We start from the raw sequence: 24,421 nt of genomic DNA on the forward strand, positions 1-24,421 counted from the left end.
GGAGGGGTGCTTGTTCTAAGTCATTCCATTTCACATTCTCTACTGTTTTAATTAGAAATACTTAAAGTATTCTCTCCTAGACTGAGATGATCCCCAGGCTTTCCTCTTTTAAATTGCTGATTAGAATTGAATTCTCTGAGAAGAAATATCTTCCATCTCTATATTTATTTCCCTAGGATATATCTTCCTAGTTTAATAGATTCTTTACAACTTTTCTAATTAAACTTTCTTTCCATTTCCATTCATCTATGCTATTTTTGTGCCATTTTGAGGTTTTATTACTCCTATTTTTCCAAATTAATAAAATGAATCACTGAGAGTTCCATGTTAGATCAAATATTCTTAAATTCCTTGGAGTCCACCATGATCTGGTCTTAAGAGTTAGCTAGAATTTAGCTATTAACCCAGTAATCCTCCTGCCTTTGTAATGGTAGCTTACAGTCCCCTTTGTGATATGATAATACATCCATTCATGTTCAACACTGAGATATTTTTATCTGCATAAAATTTATTTCAAGAGTAGTTCTCCTCTTGGTTCTTAAATGGATGGCTAATAACTTCCTGTTTTATTTTCTTGAAATTCCTTTTTTTATTTTTAATTAATTTATTTGGTACTGGGAATCGAGCCAGAGGCACTTTACAACTAAGTCATATCCCCAGCATTTTTTATTTTTGTACAGGATCTCACTAAGTTGCTTAGTACCTTGTTAAATTGTTGCACTGACCATGAATTTGCAGTCCTGTGATCCTCCTGACTCAGCCTTCCGAGTTGAGTTGTTGGGATTACAGTTGTGTGCTACTTCTACTGACATTTTGTTTAAAAAATCTCTACCATACTTATGCTTATTTCTCTTTCTCATAACTAATATTAAAGTTTCACATGCCTTCTTTTTATCCTTATATTGAGAAGCAGGGTACAGTGGCTCACATCTGGAATTCCAGCATGTCAGAGGCAAAGGTGGGAGCATCCCAAGTTTGAAGCCAGCTTTGGCAACTTAGTGAGACCCTGTATCAAAATAAATTTAAAAAAATAGAATTAGTGTATAACTCAGTGGTAGAGTGTCCCTGGATTTCATCCCCAGTGTTGAGGGATGGCAGAGCACAAATGTAACCATTATTTGAATTTTTAGGCAGATTTTGGATAGATTAATCTCTGATCCTGGATTTTTTCCTAAGTCATTTTTTATTGTTACTAATACTTATTAATACTTTTAAGAAGTGTTTGTGTCATTATTTCATAACAGAAATATTAAGAAGTTTCATTTTTTTAAGTCCTTCAGCTACTGTAAAATAACATGGCTCGTCTTCTGCCTGGTCTTGGAGTGCTCCTTAAACTGGTTTTTCCATAGTTCAGAATTTCAGTTTTGATAATTTCTCTCATAAGTGGCTTCATACTGGGGAAGACCTTCACCAGTGAGTCAGCTTGACCCTTGGGGCCTCTCTGACCTCTCCCAGAATGCATCTTCTCTGAGTTTGGCCAATTAGCTTTCCAGGCAGAGAGCTGTGCTCTTCTGTCAGAAGCACATCATCGCTTGCTCCACCTAGTGTTTGTTCTCAGTACTTCAGGTTCCCAGGTGCTCAGCAAGCTACTGGTTCTCATTGACTCCTAGTTACCCAAATTATGCCACCAGTGCTGTCCATCATAACAGACAGCAGTCTCAGAAGAGCCAGAATGTTGGACTTATGTTCCCCCTTTTCTGGACCCCAAGGGGAAAATTGGGCATTTTCTCATGATCACACCAAGCTGTCTCTATTGGAGAAATGGGCTGATCTGGGTGAAAGAAACAGCTCTCCTTCCCCCATTTCAATGAGGTTGTTCCTGGTTTTGCACTGTCTCCATTTTTTCTTTTGTGGTCTACAATTATTTGAATGGGTGGGGGGTTTATATACATTCAGTTGTGGTCGTGGAAAAGAAAATAGAAGTCATTTCACATTAGCACAGCTATTATTTGGGTGGAGTCTAAACTCAAGTAGATTAGAAATTCTTGACATTTGAAGTAGATATGTTTCATTGCTCAATAAGTACATGTAAAATGAGGTGCATGAAATTATGTCTTGATTTGTTAAAAGTGAAAATCAGTGGTAACTTTGGGGAAAACAATTTTGGAGGACTCCTGGAAGAGAAAATCACTAGAATGAGTTCAAGAATAAGGGACATGGAACATGGCTCAGAAGACGACCTGTGGATGACCCAAGCATGACCCCCCTACCACCCCAAAAAGCAAAATGAATTTAAGTCCATGAAACCAGATCCTTCTTTAAAGGATATCATATATGTGTGGCATAATTAAAGAGGATCCAATTTTCTTTTTATTTCCCTGTATTTTCAATCCTTACATAATGATCATAAAATGTTTGTTATACTTCGAGGATTTAAAAAATTGCATTATATGTGGCACCAAAAAACTAGAAAAAGGTATAATTATTTCATAAAATGTTAATCTAAAGTTCATTGAATATTTCTTCCTGATTTATTATATAAGCTTATTATCAATTCTCATACTCAAAGATGACAGAAAGAGTAATAGTTTTAAGAATAGAATTTCAGATTGTGTTACAGTTCTCTTAATTCTAGGACATTTTATATTAGTCAAATATACAAAGTAATTAGTCATATTGAAATATTGAATTTAATAACTAAGGAGGATAAATTCATAAAATAAACGTATTTTATAACCAAATTTTGTGACTAATATAGGAAGTCCCTCTATTAAAAAAAATGGTGTGTGGCATATGTCTATGACAAGGACAATGATATGCTTGCAGGGTACCCCAGAAGATGAACTGCATTAACAGCACCTTGAGTTTAATACAAGGATCAGTGAAATAGTACTTGTGGGGAAAATCCAGCCCATAGCCTATTTTAGTAAATGAAGTATTTCTGTTTTCATTTTTGTTTTGCAGTGCTGGGATTGAACCCTAGGCTTCATAAATGCTAAGTAAGCACTCTTACCACTGAGTTACACCACTATCCCCTGGCAGATACTCCTTAATGAAAGAAACAAAGTCAATATTGGCCAGTCGTGGAATTAAGTACATACCAACATAATTTCTTGTGACTGAGGCCCCTAGCTATTTGCTAATTTGGTTAGAGACTTCCTTTAAGTTCTACAAGATACAACAACTTAAATGTCATGTAAAGCACAGGCTCAGGAACTGTCCCAAACTAAACGACACTAAAGAAATAGGACCACTGGACACAATTATGGATCATGAAAACCCCCACGCTTAGATACCTTCTCTTCCAGGAGGCTGTAAACAGTTCTTGGCCAGGTGGGTTTCCTCAACATCTAACCAAGAAGGGTCTGTCAGTGCAGATGGAATCTGCTGCATTGGGAAGAACTCAGCATGACATGGATGAAATTCCTGCCTAATGGCATAACCTGCATCTAGTCATGAGGTATCATCATCTGATCCCAAACTGAAGAAAGATCTACAAAACTGAAATATATCATTCAACAACTTAAATACTCATGTAAAGCACAGACTCAGGAACTGTCCCAAACTAAAGGACACTAAAGAAACAGGACCACTGGACACAATGAATTATGGATCATGAAAACCCCCAAGCTTAGTTTTATTTTGGTTAAAAAGGATGGTTGAAATAATTGGCAAATTATGTTTTGTAGATTAAATATTAATATTTAACCAAATTTGATTTTCTGCAATCATTACACTATACATATATAATTTCTTGTTTTTAGGAAATACAAGTATTTTGTCATAAAGAGGCATCATGTCTGCAACTCACAAATGGTTGAGAGAAAAGTGTCTTTCTTATATACCTATATTTATATTTATTTAAAAGACAGGAGGAGAAGGGATAAAGCAAAGGTTGTAAAATGTTAACATTTAGGGGATGTTTTCTAGGAATTCTTTGTAGTAATGTTACAAATCTAATAAGTCTGAAATCATCAAAATAGAATATTTTTAAAAGAAAAATAAATTTTTAAATTATATTAAGTAACATTACACTCAATAAACCTTATATGGTCTCTCTATATATATACTATTAAGTGAATAAAAAAAAAGTTGAATGAGGCATAGGGATATATTAATAGTCTCAAATTATCACCCTATAAAATGCTAAATAATTATGAAGGGAAAAGGCAACATTACAGAAGAGAAACCCCAAAGACACATTTAGTGATCAATGTTAAAGTCATCAGTAATGTGATTCAAAGAGAAAGTCACAGAATCATTCTGTGATACTCTTGCCAAATAACACATAATCTGGTTCCAATTATAAAGAAACTAGCAAAAAATTCCAAGGCACATTATATGAGGACTTTTCTTTAAAAGATTCAAGGTCATGAAGGTCAAGGAGAGACTGAGGAATGTTTGAGCCTGAAGGAGTCAACAAAATACAATAAATAAGTGCATTTCATAAGTCTGAATGGGATACCATTGTTATAAAGGGTTATAAGAAAAAAGCAAAACTGGAAAGAATCTGATGGTAGAATACATTATGACAGTGAAAGACCCACCGATTCCCTGTCCAAGAAAGACGCACGAGGCACTAGCTGCAAAAGCAAGAGGCGATTTATTGATACACAGGCGCCTGCGGGTGCCCAGCGAAACCTCAGCCGGAGCTTCGGTGAACTGGCACACCGGGCTTTGGGGTACAGGATTTTTTATAGGGTCAAGGAGCAGGTTTCGCGCGCACGGTAAGCAACAGGTTTCTTATTGGTTATTTTGAACCCAACATACAGGTTACCTAAAGGGTAAAGTTATTTTTCATTTTATGTTCCTGGAGTTACACCATATGACAGTTACATATGAACATTCTGTTTTTTTTTTTCTATTCCTGCTTATTAGCCCCTGTTTAGTCAGGCATGCCCTGGAATCTATTCTTCTGCTCTTTCCCAACCATCCTGTTTTTCCCTTTTAATCGGTTTCACTTAACTGATTTTCTGAAAAATACATCTGACGTCTGTGCAGGTGCGGAAGCAAGCCCTGGTGATTTATTACTGGGCCTAAAGTTATTGGGCTGGGGTCTTTCATTCCCCCCTTTTTCTTTATCATGGATAGAATCTTATATCCATTGTTCTGCTTGCTCAGGTTCTTGGATTAAGCTTGTGTGTGACCCTGTTTGTTGTTTAAGCAACTGGTACTGTTGAGTTAGAACCATAGTTTGGATTATAGAAAGTCTCTCTCTCATGAATTGCACCAATCTATTGAGTATGCAGGGTCCAAACGTTAGGATTATTAGCAGAATAACTAAATGTCCCGCTATGGTGGATAGCAAAGTAGTTAACCATGGGGATTTGTTAAACCAGTGTTCAAACCATCCTTGTTGAGCCTCAAATTTTTTTTTTCTTTTGGCCAGCCTTTCAGTGACCTTTTCCATAGTTTCCCGGACTACCCCTGTATGGTCAGCGTAAAAACAACATTGTTTCTTTAAAACCACACAGAGACCACCTTTCCTAAGGAATAACAGATCTAATCCCCTTCTATTTTGTAGTACGACTTCTGCGAGGGAAGAGAGAGATTTCTCTAAGACAGTGATAGACTTGGTCACTTGATATTAGACCCCCGATTTATCTAACTACACTGACTACCTAACTTTAAATCTGGCTTTATTTATTTATTTATTTTTTAATTTGGGAACTCCTTACTGCTGTGAGGAAGGGGGACGAAGAGAATCTTTCTGGCTTCTTCAGGCTGAAAAGGGACGGCGTGGGGCAAGCAGTTTGGAGTCCCCCTTAAAAATATCGGGTCTATCGAGTGGTCCATGATGAAAGTCTAATTGAGAAGTAATAGGCTGGAGGGCCATTTGAGTGATGGGTGGTCTATAAGAGAAACAAGAACTTATTAGTACTGGAACCATATTGATGCAGTAATAAATGCCACAGCACAGGAATATGCCAATGAGTATAATGGCCAAGACAAAGATTAACAATGTTTTCCATCAGGCAGTACCAGGAACTAGGAGCTAGGATATTGTTTCCACGAAAAAGTTGCTGAGGACATGGCTTCCATCTGAGCAGGTAAATCTTTAAAGATATTTGTCACATTGTCAGAAATGTCAGGGATGTCAACACAACAACTAACATGTAGGGTTACAGATGTCTTTTTCTTTAAGATATAGTTTAATAATTTAATGCCATCTGATCCTGCAAAATCCTTTTACTAGTATAACCTCTGTGTCTAATAGAGAAATCTTTAATTCTGTTACTTAGGGCTGGATAACCATATTAGCAAACATCAAGCCTACCTGCGTTGGCTAGAAATAAAGGCCTTAGACTAAAACTACTCTAGCAGTCCCTTTGACAGTTATCAGGCATTTCTGTCTAAGAATCTTTTTTGTAGCCTTCAGTCTACTTATTTATGGAAGTTACATTTAACTATTATTATCATTTAAGATGTCCAGGAACAGCTGTGCTTTGGCTTTGACTGTCTTTGCTAAGTGTTTAAGATGAAGCAAGTCAAAACTGACTTTTGTTTCTACCTATTGTTTACAGTCAGCTGAGTTATCCTGGGAGTCCTCCGGAACTTCATAGCAGCTTTTCAGTTCTGCTAGTGCCATTTGCGCTAGGATGGGTCCAGGCCTTGCTTGACCATATGGCTTCCCTCAGAAGCATCAGGGATGTCTCCCTTTTCTAATGACCCTCCTCTTTACAGCAAATGCACCGATTGGCTTTCTGTCCTCCACTGGTCTCATTAATCTCCCTGCTCAGGAGGTTATGTGGCCTAGAGTTGCTGAGCCCTTTGGAGAAGTCCCCTATTCCCTGATTCAGACTGACTCAGAGGGCAAGAGCCAAATATTGGTTTTCTTGGCCCTTTTAATTTAACTAATTTTAAAAACTTGATCTTAAACATCCAGCAAATAAGTTAACAGCCTTATATTAAGAGCACTGGGCTTTAATGTCTATCTCTCTATCCTGTAGGTGATAACTCCTTATCTTATGTTGACCCAGGTTGTGTTCTTAAAGCAATACCTCTTTAAAACATTAACAGGCAATCCTTAAACCATCTATAAGCAAACTACAAAACAAAACTAACTAGGGTAAAAACATATTTAGCTTATATAATAGCTACCTTGAATTCTGGCAGGGTTATACATCATAATTTCCTGTTTGAGATCCTAGTAATCTTGGCAAAAACCTACTTTTGGACACATCTTTAACTGTACTGAAATCTGGCTTACTTCTTTCATAGCCACTTTCACATGTAGTGAGATGGGACAGAGCCTTATTTCAAGTAAGGCAGGGCTCTTTATAAATCTCAAGTACTATAGTTCTGAAGCTGATCATTTTACAAAGTTTACATAAATTGTTGTTCAAGTTTACATGAACATTAGCTAACACAACATAATATCACACCTAAAACATGAATTAAAGGCTGAAAGCTTTTAACCTCTTGTAGAAAAGTAGTAATGTACTTTTGTGTTTTGCAATAAAACCTTCACATAGATTAGGCTCTTATTAACTTAAAAATACATGAATTGTATCTCAGAGTAGAAAGTAACATGGAACCGTACATATCTTATTGATAACAAGTTCAGTTATAGAACACAAATGATATAATTGAATCTCCAACATGTTTTTTTTTTTTTAAGCCTAAAATTACCATACAACTTTAGAACACCAGCTTGATATAATGTTCTTTTGAAGCTTCTACCTTACAGACTTGTATACCTGGAAGATATGAACACATTAATAACACCATAATTACATAAACCTCCTTTTGTTCACATTTTGAAACAATACTTGTAAACTTTTAAATTTAAGCAGAGTTAACATTTTATTAGGGCCTTTTTGAACACCTAGAGAAACTTATAAGCTTAATTTTGAGGACATTTTTACTTTTATCTGTTTACCCAATCTAAATTGAACCGTTTGAATCACGTGAATTAAAGATATTTGGATCTATTTTTAATTTTTTAATTAATTTTTTTTTTTTTTTATGAGCGCTCCTCATCTGTCAATTGTTATATCACTGTAGGATATATGGACATACACACATACAGACATACCGACATACAACACATAACAAGAGTGTGCACACATAACAATAATAAAGGCCTCGTAGCTTTTCGCAGATGAAATCTCCATTGCAATGTTTTTTTTAAAAAAAAAACTTTACTGATCAGAAAAACATTAACCTAGGTCTGCAGGATCAGAATCACGAGCTCAAAAAAATACAGAATCTAAGAAAAAAAACAAGAATCCTAAAAAAAGATGACTGGCCAGTAGTTAGTAAATACCATACAATTTACTTCTTGGTTTGGTCTAGTTTGAGTTCAGGTAAAAAGACACTTTTACCTTCTTTTTTTTTTCCTTGGGCCTGAGCTCCAAGCTGCTTCTGTTTGCATATCAGCTTTAGCCCTGACCAAGGTCTGGAAGGAGCAGGGAAAAAAAACTGCTATTTTGAGCAGACACTTTAGGCCTAAGACATTTTAACCTTAAGTTATATTTCCAGGTTTAGATGTTGAAAATTATGATACAAATTTAAGAAGCAATTTCCAAAATTTAAAATTTTATATCTTTTTACACTAGAAAAACTTGTTCATATAAAACTGGAAATAGGATCTCTACCATCAGAAGAAATTTCTTTAGTACCTCTAAGCCACTTTGCTTGTTCTGAAGTTTCTAAAGTAGCATTGAGTTACATTAAATTTGCCCACACACTACCATATATATCTGAAATTAAGCTTTGAAAATTTCTAAGACTATTGCTATTTAATTATCTAATGTCATTTTTATGAGCCAGACCAACGTTTTAATTTCTTTTCAGGCTACCCAGTTCAAAATTGAAACTCTTTAAAATTTTTTTTTTATCCCAAGTATTTAAGTTTTCTAGCATGAACTATCTGAAATCAAACTAAACAATTGCTTAAACCCAACTTTTAACTGCAAGATAGTGCAATGCTTTAGAAACCCATTCAGATACCAGATTGTTACAATAAAAATTATTATTATTATTTTTTTTCAGACACACATTTAACCTAGATTATCCCTAAGAAACAATCAGACAACCAGATAAGAAAATATCTCTCCAGGTTTTGAACTTTCATTTAATTATGACTCCCATCAGTGGCACCATAGACTTTCCCATGAGTGGACCAGATGTTTTCACGTAGAGGCAACTATAGGTGTAAAATCAAGGGTCCCAGTGTGACTGGCTTTACTGCATTCAGTGTCCCTTCTTTTTAAGTAAACAGAGGTGGCATAATCCTTAAGATGTAGACAAGGACCCAGGGAACTCCCCAGAGCTAAATGGCTCTGGCAGCTGCTGGGAGTCCCTTAATCCTATCTTTCACCCATAGGATCAGTTCCTCCAGTTTGGTTTGGCCTTAGGCATTAGGCTTTTTTTTTTTTTGACCTCTACTGACAGGTTGTCGGCCCGGTTCCGAACGTCCTGCCAGTGATCAAGAGTAAGACTCAGAGGAGTTGTTATAGATTGTCCCATGTTAGTCTTAGATGGAGTGAGAAAGTGCAAAGGCAAGAAGACAGACACAAATATCAGACTGGACACAAAGAACGCTGCGCGGCTCGAGCACAAACCGAACGTACCTGACGGATTAGGGAGAGGAGGGATACCGTCACCTCCGTCACCCATGAGTACAGTGTACTCTACAGAACATTGGAGGCCCCCCAAGATGGGCCTCCCTGAGCCCCTGGGACGTCTCCCAGGGTGGCAGGGGAGAAGTCCGAGTTCGTCAACTCCTTCTCAAGCTGCCCAGAATACAGAGCGATTACGCGTAATCGTACAGACGCTGCGCATGAACAGATAACAAGATAACAACCAGACAGACAGAGACACAAAATGACACGAACTGGCCAGCTTACCTCCCAGTGGTTATCGGGTGTTCCTCGGGCAGGGATCCGGACGGGGTTACAGGAGTTCTCCTGGCTGGCTCGCCAAATGAAAGACCCACCGATTCCCTGTCCAAGAAAGACGCACGAGGCACTGGCTGCAAAAGCAAGAGGCGATTTATTGATACACAGGCGCCTGCGGGTGCCCAGCGAAACCTCAGCCGGAGCTTCGGTGAACTGGCACACCGGGCTTTGGGGTACAGGATTTTTTATAGGGTCAAGGAGCAGGTTTCGCGCGCACGGTAAGCAACAGGTTTCTTATTGGTTATTTTGAACCCAACATACAGGTTACCTAAAGGGTAAAGTTATTTTTCATTTTATGTTCCTGGAGTTACACCATATGACAGTTACATATGAACATTCTGTTTTTTTTTTCTATTCCTGCTTATTAGCCCCTGTTTAGTCAGGCATGCCCTGGAATCTATTCTTCTGCTCTTTCCCAACCATCCTGTTTTTCCCTTTTAATCGGTTTCACTTAACTGATTTTCTGAAAAATACATCTGACGTCTGTGCAGGTGCGGAAGCAAGCCCTGGTGATTTATTACTGGGCCTAAAGTTATTGGGCTGGGGTCTTTCAACAGAATGTATTCGTATTAGCTTTTCAGTTATAAAGGTTGTAGTCATATGGCATGTTCTGAATTATAGCGAATAAAATAAAATAATCATGAATGATGGTGAAGCCAGATTTACAGATAGTGTAGTTAGGTAAATCAAGTCTAATATCGAGTAAGATAAAGAAAATGGAGGCCTTTCTTGAGAATGGAGTCCAGGAAAGCAGAGCAGCACTTGGGGAAATTGAAATGTTAATGTCCCAAGGCCCAGAACCCATCCTAAGGAAATGTTAATGAAACAGCTTCCAGTAAACAAGGAAGAGCTAATAAAAAGCTGCACCGGGCCCTTCCTGCCCAGATTACTCCTCCAGCCCACTTATCTCTCACCTTTTGGGCCTTCCCACCTGCATTCTATCACTGTGAGATAAAGGGAAACAAAAGACATAAATGTGAGAAAGCTGAAAGAAGACCTTGGCTATAAATAGAGAAGACCTCCCCCTTCCACAGATTCCACCTTTTGGGTCCTCTTCTTCCTCTGGGAGAAGTCTTTTCTGCTGTCCTTTAATAAAACCTTCTACTTTCCACTCTACACTTGCTTCTCTGGTGTTATACTGCAGCATTCAGGGAAGCAAGGACTCACCACCAAACAGCGGTAACAATGGCATATATCAGCAATTTACTCTCAAATGGTACAGGGGAAAAATGTTCTTTATATTAGAATCTGGAATTTTTCTTTAATATTATTTCTAAAACACTAAGATTGTATAAATGAACAAAGATAAAAAGTGAAAAGCCTTAAGCAAATTTTGTTTCTCACCAGGAAAGTATCATAAGTTAGGGCTTAAAATTAAAATTATTAAAAGTATGTAAGTTTGATGCCACTACAATAATTGTAATGCATTAAAGCATTGGTATGGGACTGGCACACAAAAATAATGTCTTTCTAAATGTCTAGGTCCATATATGGTGACACGATTTGTATGATACAAATAATCCATCATTAATGTTATATTTAGAACCATGAAGTGAATACTGATCACTTGATTGTTTAGGTGCTTTTTAAATATCTGACATTTAGACAGTTTGAGTACATTAAACTGTAATTCTGATTTGTACTTGTTCTTCATATTTGGTTATATATGAAAAGAAACAGTTTCAAATATTGTATGAATTCCCTCATGTATATGAGATACAAACATTTTCCATCAATAAAGTTTCCACATCATACACTTAGTGGGAAAAAATTAGAATTTTATGCCAATGGTATTATCAATACAATGTTATCTTTAGTGTCATATTTTTTCTTAAATCTTCTGTATATTCTTGTGATGCTTCCAAAAGTAGACGTTTACTTGGCTTATTAGTAGGTCTTAAGGTAAAAGTTCTAGTGGGTCAAGTTTCAAATTCTGTAGCAAGTGGAAGGAAAGAAAAATAATTATATTATTTATCTCAAACATTTTATAATTCACTAAGCAAGAATCAGTAAACAAAAAGCTAATAATTTATGGTGTTAATAAGAGTCAAAAATATGTGTGTATGACTACAAGACAAGATTACTATGAAATATAATTTGCCTAAAGTTGCACATTGAATTATCACTGTGGCTCAAGATCAGAGCTTCAGGTCCCCCCCCCCCCCCCCCCCCAGTTATGAATTCAACAACCTTATGCTAAGGCATATGACAAGCTCTGTGTGACAAAATGATAAAAGCCACCCCTCAACATCAGATCCTATAACTTGAAAAATACAAGGACAGACCATTTCCTTACAGAGTCATGGGTGTTATGATAGGTATAATATAGGGTATTACTGGAACACAGAAGGGATTTCTGTCCCAGTTTTGGGTCAATAGTGTAGGTTTTGGGTTGAGGTACTCTTAAGATTTGATACCTGAAGGATAAGGAGAAAGTATGACAGAGAGAGGGAAGAGGGGCATGCAAAGAATGAGAGGTGAGCAATCCAAGTAGTCCAGTGTGACTAGAAGCTAGAGCAGAGGGGCAGAGTGGGGTGAGTGCAAAGAGATAAGGCTGAATAACTTGATGAGAATCCTGTTGATTTGGATATTTTAATTCCTTGCTAGGAAATTTGGAACTTTGCTTGAGAGCAAAACCAATGACAAAGTCAACATCAGGGATTTGAAATGCTTGACCAAGTGTTCCTAGAGGAATCTGGGCTTTTGGCTATAGACCAGAGAGAAGTGGGCAGTGCCTTTGTTTTCATAGTGGTGACAGAAGTGGAAAAAATCATCAATCCAGAAGAAGGTATGTACAGATAGTCTGAGCTCTTACAAGCTATGGAACATGAATAAATGTTGAATGAGTATATTCTTCATTGGGATTTTTTTCAAAGCTTTCTTTTGATGTTTGTAAGAAAAACAATTTAATTCATGTAGAAATCTATTCAGCAATCTAAGAAAAGTCATGCCATCCTATTTGTAGTTCATTTCAGATATCAATTAATGAATACGAATTTTACCACAGTTTGGCAACATACCTTCTTTACGTTTTCTAGATAAAGCCTCTGCCCAACTTATAACTCATCTGAAATGAGGAAAATATTATTTATATTGCTTAAACAAGAGACATTATCATGAAAACGATATATTATTAGAAAATGTGGCTTTTAAAATAAGACTTCAAGGGACTTGACCTAACTTGAAGATGATCACACAAACAAAATAAAAGCCTTACTTATTTTAAGTTTAGATAGAGAATCTGTTAAACTGCTCAAAGAACAATCAACATTGATCTATTAAATAGAGGTCATTTTAGATGGGTGCAGCTTTAGCTCACTAATGTAAAGGTTAAACAATTCAACTCCTATTTTGTACTGACTGCAATACACTGTGATTCTTAGCAAAATTTTAGAAAAATTTAATCAGTTTTTTTCACTTTAATGTAGTTTTCTTTAAAATAAACTTTCCATTATCTACTTTCAGAAAATTTAACATATATTCAATGCTACAAATTTTTCAGCTCATTAAATGAAATACATAAATGAAGAAAGGAAGAGGTATTATCATAGCATCATGTGAAAATTCTACTATCAAAAGTTTGAAAATACTGTTACGTGGAATATGAACGAACATTTCTTTATTAACATGCACACACAGATTTCAGAAAATTTCCTTGATAGAATGAAGCCAGGTGTCGTGCGTGACACATTCCTCTAATTCAAGTGACTCAAGAGGCTGAAGCAGGAGGAAGGCAATTTTGAGGCCAGCCTGGAACTTAATAAGACTTTGCCACAAAACAAAAAATATAAAAGGAATAGGATGTAGTTCCGTGGAAGAGCACCCCTGAGTTCAACCATTATAAACACACACACACAAACACACACAGTATAAATATTCCTTAAAGCCAGTTTAAACTTGTTTCTTTGATTTGTGACCTTCCAGATTCATAAACAATATGTAGCTCTTTAACAGTAACTCTGAATTCTCAGTAATTGGAAACAACGTTTTTGAAACATTTTGCTAATTACACTTATGTGTTTACAAATGTGTGGAAAATCTTGAAAATGTAGTGCAAGTGCCCCATGGAGAATGTCTTTGTATAAAAGCTATTCTTATTCTCTAAGATTCCTCAAACAGGTTCTAATTTAGAATACGGAACAAAATGAATACTTTCGGGTGAAACAATGTGATATCCAAAACCTTTATACTGTTTAAATGTGAAGGCAAGTTTCTTGGATTTACAGGTTTCCCAGTCTTTACTTTTTCAAAATTAAATTATTTAAAAATAATAAAAAATTATTTAAAAATAACTTTTTGGTGCATTATAATCATACATAATAATGGAATGCATTATAACAGTCAAACATGCACATAAAATAATTTGATGGAACTTCTTGATAAAAGAGTGCTTTTCATACTCCTGTTAAAGTTTGCATGCTTTGGCAAACTAATGCTCTGCAAGGAAATCTAGGAAATATTAGAGTAAGTTTCAAGTATTTTTCAACCTATGCATAAACACTAAAAAATAAACATGTCTTTATCCCAGAAAAAATAATGGAAAAGAGTTGCCTCACAAAAAAAAAAAAAAAAAAAAAAAAAAAAAAAAAAAAAAATCTTCCTTTGCATTGTATGTATCTCCACTTACACATTCTTTTTTTTTTTTTTTTTTTTTTTTTTTTTTTTTTTAAATACCAGGGATTGAACTCAGGGGCACTCGACCACTGAGCCCCATCCCCAGCCCGATTTTGTATTTTATTTAGAGACAGGGTCTCACTGAGTTGCTAAGCGCCTTGCTTTTGCTGAGGCTGGCTTTGATCCTCCTACCTCAGCTTCCTGAGCTGCTGGGTCAATCATCATTATCTTATTAAATGATATACTGTCTGATTTTTTTCCTGGTAAAAACAAAAGAGAACATTTTGTCTTTGTGCATTGTATTTAACAATTTACAGAAATATTTCACTTTCCTTTTTTAGTGCACAGTCATCCAATTTCATGGCTCACAGACACTTCAACCCTGAGCCTCTCTCATTTTTCAGAAAAATATGCATAAAAGCTAACAAACTGATGGAAGAAAAATATCAGCTTGCTAAGATCTTATAATTATGTATTAAGAGTTATTTAATTTGTTCCCTTTTTCATCACATTTGACTGTATTGGTATTTTATAAAGCTTAGATTTGCTCTTCTCTTGATTTTGTTAGGATACAAAATCAAAAGAAAACATAAAATTGAGGCCTCATTCAAGACAGGCCTGCACTAATTTTTGTGGATTAGGAAGATCATAAAAATTCTATCAAAGCTCTAAACCAATGTTTATTCATTTAAAATGTTTAATTCATTAAAATAATTTTGTATCTTTATTTACACATGCATTTATCATTATCTTTTTTTTTTCCTTTTTCTTTTTGATACCAGGGATTAAATTCAGAATTTAAGGAAAGTTAAAAATGTCAGTTCAGTTGAATAAAGTTAATAAGTATCTGTTGAAAATAAGATCTCCAGAGACTTTATAAAATTATAAAATCTATGAGTATAAATCATTGTGACCCTTACTTAATATTCATAAGTCAATTAATTAAACAAGTCAGTATTTCAACAAAGTCAAAACAAGACAATAAGAAATCTGAAACCCAAAAGATAAACATAAGCATAACTCACCTCAGCCAGATAGTCCTCAATGCTTTGACATGAAGGCTGTGGGTTGGAAGCAGGACCTGCCATGTTTTCTCCTTGGCTAAAACATCTGTTGTGTAACCAGTCATTTTTCAGTTTAACACAGGGACAACCTGGGACAGGCCTCCCACAGTGAGGGCAAGGTAAAGATTTGCTCTGTTTTGCCACTGGGAATCTGCTGTTAACCTCCTGAAGGTTCTTATTGATTCTGTGAGAACTGCAAAAGGCAAATACTTGGTATTTCATTTTTCTCCAAATCACTTGTATTTTTTAAAAAATCCCATCAGAATAAATAGAAATTCTCAGTTAAAAGAGTCTTAAAATTGAAAATCCTTCAAAACAATGTAGGGCACGCAATTACAGGTTTTAAAATGTTCTAAGGATGTATACATAGTTCTAGGGGACTCCTAACAAGAAATTCAAACAATATAGGTGAGAGAGTAATGGCAGGTAGAGATGTATGATTTAAGGGTAACACTGCTGCCTTATTGAAAGACTCTGTGGGATTCTTGAGGATACCATTAAAAATACTGGTATCTGAACAATAGCTATGTGAGAAGATGGGTACCTTACTTTATCTACCTACAAAGACATTTTGCTATGCTAACGTATATTAATGCATACCCATTTGTCATTTTTCAGTATACACTAAAGTATATTCTTAAACATATACTACTAGTATATAAGAGTAAAGCTAAGCTAGACATACTTGTATTATTAAAGCAGTTGAGGAATTTAAAAACAACCATTGAAGATATTTTCAAGTATCTATACATCTATACATTCTAACCATCACCAGGAGAAATCAAGCATTTGGCACTGAGAAATAATTCAGAGCAAAAACCACTGGAGCAGAACAAGATTGCTGAGTTGGTAATTAAGAAGAATTAAAGCAGCTCCCAAGAAAATTAGCTCAGAATTGTGTTACCAAGGCATCAGAGGTGGGACCTGCCAATTCTGTTTTATTCCCCCCCAACACTGACAATGGAATTATTTAACAACATTGCAAAGTTTACTTCCTTTTAGCCCTATGATAATCTTTCTCTATATCACAAGTAGGCGTTACCTAGAGAGGCAAAACTGAAAAGCACAGTTTGTCTCTAGGCACCATCTAGGGGTAACATCAAATATCATGATCAAACATGGTTAATTTACCAAGTGTCAGATTATGCTGAAGGGGGTGTACTAGCAATACTATACAGTTAGGGTTTAAGTTATACTCTTCAAAAATATTTAAATTTGTTATTTTTTCTATGTAAAAAATTTTCTATAAGTAATTTGGTCACAATATAACTGAATTATAAAACTTCAAAAGTACACAGCTGACAGTCTAGTAGACCAATTTAAGAAAATAGAAAGGAGAGAAAGCCATATGAATGGAAAAAAAAGGGGAGAAATATAAACTTCCTGGACACATATTCTAAAAGTAAGTTCATTTATTAACATTACTTCCTAAAATTATACTGTCTGATTAGCTTTTGCATCCTACTAATCCTATGAACCCATCTCACTAAAAGTTATGCACTGGAGACAAATTAAGGAAATTAAGTATTTTCTGTTAGCATACATTTTGACATACTTCGGGATTTTGTATTCTTCTACATGGAGCTGATTATTTTCTTCCATTTGCATTTCATTAGAATTTTCAGTTTTAATTTTAGACACTTCAGATTCCAGCTTGTTAATTCTGAGTTGCATCCAATTTATTACTGAAGCATCATTATTCTCTCTTAACTGCCCTAAGATTTCTGAAACTGCTGCACATGTCTAAAGAAAATTAAAAGGACATTTTTTTAAAAAAATTATAACCCAAATAATTATTGTATATTAAGTCAAAATTAATTGCTTTTTTTCTTTCTATTGGGGTTGGAACTCAGGGCCTCGCACAGGCTATACAAGCTATCTACCACTAAACTACCATCTCAGCCATGAATCCCCTCATGTTAGTACTCATATTCCAGAAATTCAAAAAATAATAGAATCAATTCAAAATTGAAAAAAAATCATTTAATAATTCAAGAGAATGTTATAAATTGACTTCACATTTTTTAATTTCCTCTAGGAATATAAAGGACACACTTAAAATGAAAATATCCAAAATAAAATTTTCGGCAAAATGAATTAAAGCAAATTACAGATAAAGTCACCTCTAAAACTAGAGATGTTTGGTTTTGGTTTTGCTGTAACTGCTGTCTTGTTATTTGTTCAGTCTCCCATTTATGCTGCTCTCCTTGACCATGTTCTATTATGTTGTTTTGCATATTTCTTTTGAGGTTTGCTACATCTTCTTCCAACTTTTTTTGATTGTTCTCTGTTTTTTCACATATATTTTGCAGGCTTTTCAAAGAAAATCCAAATTTTGTATCCAGCTGTAAATATTTTGAAGATGTATCTTCTAGGTTTGCAATGATATTATCTGCCTGTATGAATAAAACAAGAGAGTTTCATAATAAAAGAAGTACATTTAGAATGTCTGAGCACAAAGCCCATTCACAAATTTTGCCTAAATTTAATTGCAATAAAATATAATCTATAGTAGCATTCTGATGAGTAGATTAAGGTAATATGGTATGCTATATTAGAAAAGGTGAATCCATACTTTTCAGTTGGTCTATAAATTCCTATTCTGGCTATTTAATGAAAGATGGGCAAATCTAGATTCTTTTTCACAGTGACAATTATGAACATTCAATGAAGCAATTCTCTATTGGATTGAATGTATTCAATTTTATATTTAAATGCTTAAATAAAGTTAGAATAAAATTCTCAATAGGTCAGTATCTCAAAGAAAAAATATCAGTATAATATAAAATGCCCAATTTTACCAAAACAACTGTTAAGCAAAATTATTTTCTATTTATTCAAGAATAGGTGCCATGAATATCAGATGTTATTCTCATCTTAGGTGAATTTATATTTTGACAGATAATAAATATAGCATGCCAAAAAAAAAAAAAAAAGAAAAAGTATACCGAGGAATTAAGGACTATTAGTTCTAAAAAGAATAAGGTCAGTGAGAGTCAGAAAAGATGGAGAAATATTCATGAAGAAAGGAAAAATTAGTTTTATAAGAGGTGTGAATAAATGAGGTCAAATGAATGAAAACAGAAAAGACAAGAGAAGTAAGGCAGAGAGATGGTAAAATCAGCATTAGTGCAGTGGACAAAGTCCAATGGCAGGGGAATAAAGATATGTCCACACAATAACTTATAAATGTATAAGTACATTAGTTCTGAGATCCAAAGAATTGAGGCATCCTAGAGCCCATCAACTGATGAGTGGATAAGTTGTATGGCCTATAAAAGAACCATTACTGGGCAACAGAAAGGAATGATGCTTAAAACAACACAGATGACCCATGAAAACAGTATGCTAGTGAAAGAATCTGGTCAGAAAGGACTAAACATTGTATAAATCTACTTGTGTGAAATGTCAATGACAGACAAATTATAGAGATAAAAAAGTAGGTTGGTAGTTTCCTAAGACTTAGGAAGGTGGAGGGACTAGGGCAATGACAGCTAAGGGATGCTGGGTTTCTTTTCAAGGTCATAAAAATGTTCTAAAATTGATGTGGTGATGGTTATACAACACTGCTAATCCACTAAGAGACACTGAGTTCTACATGTTAAATTAGTGAAATGTATATCTGTTCAATACATCCAAATAAGGTTGCCTTTTCAAAGATCCACTGGAAAAACCTAGAAAAATTCTTCACTCTCTGCTTTGGATAGAGGTACCAGACATGATCTAAATATTTGTATGCTTTTATAAGATATTAAATGGAAAAGCCTAGCTTGTCCAATGATTTAAAAATGAACCTGAATTTTGAGGAAAATATGATAGACTTTCTGCACAAGTTATCTGGAAATCCATTTAACAGTTACACACAGATTCTGTATCCAATCACACAAAAAAAGTATGATATAATTCAATTACCTAGAACATTCCATGGAATAATATTCTTTGATTTAATCTGCCTTGATGGCAATAGAGGTAGCACTAAAAAAATTCTGATTAACAACAACAAAAAAAAAGTTTCTCAACTTGGTAGCACTAAAAAATTCTGATTAACAGAAAAAAAAGTTAACATGTATGAGGATTGATGTACAATTCTCAGCTTTTCTGAAGATAGCTGGGCAATTTACCACCCTATGGATTGAACCCAGGAGTGCTTAACCACTGAGCGATATCCCCAGTTTTATTTTATATTTTATTTTATTTTACTTTACTTTAAACTTTATTTTGAGACAGGGGCTTGCTAAATTGCTTAGGGCCTCACTAAGTTGCTTGACTGGCCTTGAACTTGTGACCCTTCTGCCTCAGTTTCCCAAGTAGCTGGGAGCATGCACCTCCATGCCTGGCCCTAAGGGTCGCTATTTTAAGATTTATGATTTCATAAGAAAAAAACATAAGAATCCAATTCAGAATTTACGAACAAGTGCTCTGTGAAGATAATTAAATCATAATAAAAACAATTATAATAAAAATCCAAAGAAAGTTGTCCACTGAAATTAGTATTCTAAAACATTTTGAATTATTTTAGCAGGTACAGATTGACTATTGACAAGTACAATTTAATACATACTTTACATGTGATTTGATCTAGTTTCTTCTCCAAATCCTGTACCTCATCTAAATTAAGGTGACAACTTGAATGTTCTAGTGAAGCCTCTGACATAGATTGTTCTTTCAGGTTATTGGACAGTTCTTGTTGAAGTTGTCTCGCAACTACCTAAAGAGACATGTCTGTTAAAGATTTTGTAAATCAGTTCACTTTATGTTAATAATACTTAAAACTGAAATTGATGCTGAGAAATATCATCAATTTATCATGTGTATAAAATTTTCTGCTTCTTTCTGAATTCCAGTAAGGACACAGAAGGTGCTTTCTTCCTGCAAAATCACTATCATCTTCATTGGACAATAGATTCAGCCCACTATCCACTTCTCATTTGATGAAATTGCAATGTTTTAGAACCTTCTGAATTCCCAAACAGAAATGGTCATACAGGTCTGACTAGTAGTAGTGAATTCTACAGAGAAGTCAAAATTATTCTGTTTTAACAGAAGCTCCACTTAAAAACAGCGTTGTAAACATATTCAATCCTCTGCTCAAATCCTTCCAATAGATTCCTATTTCATAAAAAAGTGAGGCCCTAGGCAACCTGGCCTCCACCTCCTCCCTCTCCAACTCCTACAATTCTCTTCCCTCCTCACTCATTCTCACTGTACAAAAATCCAGCACCTACATTTGTTGAAAATGAGGATTCAATGTCAAATTAATGAACCAGATAGCTACAAATGTCTTTGTACTGGAACAGTATATCCTTTACATGATAGTAATTGAGTCTTGAAACGAAAAGTATTAGCAATTATCTGTGAAGATATGCAATAAATTCCAGATACAACAGGAAAATTAAATCAACATTGGTGTTGCTGTAATTTATTGCATTTATCCTAAATTATGATTTTATTATAAGTAGATGCTTTTATAGTGTTGAGGAGGACATGATTTTCAGAAGTAAGGCAAATTTACATGAATAAAATAAAATTACCAATAAGAAATATATAAAATACTTGTGAAGAAAATCTATTAAAAATACGGCATTGACATTTCAGTTCAGCTGAGAAATATGGAATGAATTATCAAAGTAACTCTCTTAAATGAAACTAGGTATGAGCATTTCCATTGATGTTTCATTATGGTCTTAAGGTATTGCAACTTGAACACATGAAAATTATTATTCAGGGCTACAGTGGTAAAACATATGCATAGCTTGTGAAAGGCCTTGGATTCAGTCCCCAACACCAAAATCAGATATTGTTTCAGCAATATTAAGACTACATTATTAATATCATATATTTACTAAAAATCTGTAACTAACCTCTTGAAGCTTCACTCTTATATAAAGACAAAATGCCTAGTGAAGACACAAGGCCTTTACTCAAAATAAAGCATCTGTCAGGTTCAAGATTTTTTTTTCTTTTTTAAATTTTAAAATCAGTAATGCTAAACGTTCTTTTTTATTTTAGTTGGCACATAATTTTACATATTCATCAGAGACGGTGCATTACTTCAAAACATGTACACAATGTGTAACCATCATCAGCAGACTTATTACTTCAGACATGAATCATTTCATTGGGTTGGAAATCAGGTTTGCTATAATTAAACTGAATTCTCTTCCAAAGACAAACCATATATCTTGATACTTACTTCTTTTGATTTCTCCTTTTTATGATAGAGTTTTTCTTTTAAATGATGATTTTCCTTCCTTAACTTAATTATTTTTTTAAGCTTGAGATTGGATTTTTCAGCCTGATCCTGAATTATTCTTATACTATTACATTGCTCTTGGATATAGACAATTAGGTCTTCTTTATCATCAACTTTGTTGTGAAGGTGACGTAATTGCTGTCTTAGAAATGTGACTGCATTTTCCATTTGAGAAAGCTTCTCATCTATACATTCCTGCTTGTCAATATATTTATAGTTTTGACTTTGTTCATTTTGGTACATGTGTTTTATTTTATTCACTTGGCACTGGGTTTGTTTTAGGTCTCTATGTACCTGTTTTAAAACCATAGTCATTTTTCTAATATCATGTATCATATGAAAACAGAGCTCTGCTTCTTGGCTACTGATTTTTTTTCCAGGCTTGGAAACCTTTGGGGAAAGAATCTCACTACTGATATTTAATTTGGAAATACAGAAATTCTCCTTGTTCTTTAAACCAAGGCACTCATCTCTTGGTCCCTGGGAAAAAAGTTCTAGTTCATTTTGTGACACCTGATTTTCGTCACAAGGTTGTGGAGCAACAACACATCTGAAAGGGTATGATTTGACTTTTGTTTCTTGTCTTTTTGTGCTTTGTTTTTTATTTTCCAGTTTTAACTTTTGCTTTGAAATCTCAGTTTTCAGAATACTAATCTTTGTCTTATATTTGAATGTTGTTTTTGTAAATGTTTCCTCATTCAATTTGATTGTCCTTTGAAGATCATCATTCTTTTTTCTTAAAATTTCAGTGACCTGAAGATATGTCTTTTCATTTTCCTGATTCTGACATTTTATTTTGTCTGTTTCCAGACACATCATAGCAATTTTATCCTGCAATATGCAGTATTTATGCAACAGCTCTTTCTCTGTTTCATTCCTAGTGGAAACCTAAAAGTAAAAACAAGGAGACATTTAGCTAGCATTTAATAAAATAACATGTCACAATTTCCTCTGAAACTAAAGAATAACCTGTACATTTATACAATGAAAAGGTTGCAGTAAATGGATATCCAACTGGAGAAAAATCAGATGTAAACTTCAAAGCTTGTAGAAGCAAAAAATTTCAAAATTTCAAAATGTTTATTGAAGATAATGAATCTATGAGTATAAAAATGTCATAATTTTAAGACATTTCAGAGTTGAAAAAGCCTTTCTCTGAATTAAAACAGATTCAATTCATAAAGTAAGTGATTAGTATGTTTTACCATGTTGAAAAAACTTTGCTCTCTGATACCTCATGTATACATCCAACCCATAATAAGGGTCTTAGCTCAATACATATTTGAACAGATGAAATTCCCCAAAGTTCTTTTAGTTCCCTTTTCCTGAAAATATTCTACACATTTTCTATTTTTTCCACATTTTTGTAATCATAAGAATTGCAGCTATTGATAAATAATAAATCTAGGGACAGTACTTAAGCAGTTTTATATATACCAATGAACTTTTTATCAAAATGTGAAAAACAGAATGATATAAATATAAGCAAGCTGCTTCAGGTGCTTTTCCATCATACCAGTTATTTCTCTACTGTAAAAATAAAAACACAAAAGAAGGCTGGTGTTTCATAATACTAATTGTAAATAAGGTCATATTTGTTAGGCTCTTAGAAAATCCTGATTGTTTTCTGCTCAGTAAGATTTATTCCTTTTTTATAAAGGCTGAAACATGAATAAATGTGAAATAGGGGAAATAAACTGACCTCATTTACTGTAATGACATACTTAATAAATCATCACTAAGTAAAATATTATGGCATATCATTGTTTACAAAATTTTTTTATACTTAAATAGGATATTTCTTGGAGCAAACTGTTTCTCATCTCATATGTGAGTAAATGATATCCAAACTAGGGGCTCTGCTGGTTATACTTTTCCTGCTTAATGATGGGAGTAATAAGCAGACCTCTACATTAGCATACCAAGAGGGTGATATCCCTGCTCCAAACTAGAACAGCTACTGTTAGTGACAAGGGTTTTTGAGATCATGGAAAATCATCAATTCCTATGGTAAATATCAAAAGCCTTTTCTCTAGTTGTAGCCAAAGTGAAAATCACTACTGGACTACTGCAGACAAATGGACTTGAATTAAGAATGTAAATTAGGTCAATGGGATCAAAACCCCCAAAATTCGTACATCAAGGATATACATATTTGGCTTTAAAATTCTCTGTTTTTCCATTCTAGAGCCAGTTACCATTTAATATATGTTCACATACACACACAACATGTACACACAAACATTTGAAAACAGAAAATAATTCAAGAAACATCTTTTCTTTTTGCCATGTCTATCTCCTTTTGTTTGCAAAGATGATTTGATAGAATCCCATCTTATAAATTCTGGCATTATATTCTTAAGTTGCCTCTGGATGTCCTTTTGTTCAGCTAATACCTAAAGATTCATTTCAGTAAAGTATTGGTCTTGTATTAGCAATGGGAAGAAAGTCTAAAAGCGTAATCAAGAGCAGTACCTGCAAAAAAAAAAAAAAAAAGAGAGAGAAAGAAATCTAGTAGTGCTGGGAGCCATTAGCCAAGTAGGTATGACAATTTCCTTGCCAGCGTACCCCATGTTGCTGACATGTTGCAGCGACATTGAATGTAGGTGACCTTGCTCAAGGACCAAGGCAGATTAGGGTGTTCC

General features: G+C 34.5%; 1 long non-coding RNA gene across 2 annotated transcripts; it reads right to left on the minus strand.

Moving 5' to 3' along the window:
* Window positions 1-5,023: 5,023 nt before the first annotated feature.
* Window positions 5,024-10,392, minus strand: LOC139705434 (uncharacterized). Of its 2 annotated transcripts, XR_011707327.1 has the most exons (3): window positions 9,795-10,392; window positions 7,573-7,640; window positions 5,024-5,792 (listed from the first exon to the last, which is right to left on the minus strand). It is a non-coding gene; the product is annotated as an uncharacterized lncRNA (long non-coding RNA). The 2 variants fall into 2 exon arrangements; XR_011707326.1 differs by lacking the exon at window positions 7,573-7,640.
* Between the last annotated feature and the right edge of the window lie 14,029 nt (window positions 10,393-24,421).

Source organism: Marmota flaviventris, chromosome 4 (assembly GCF_047511675.1).
Source record: "Marmota flaviventris isolate mMarFla1 chromosome 4, mMarFla1.hap1, whole genome shotgun sequence".
Lineage (NCBI taxonomy): Eukaryota > Metazoa > Chordata > Mammalia > Rodentia > Sciuridae > Marmota > Marmota flaviventris.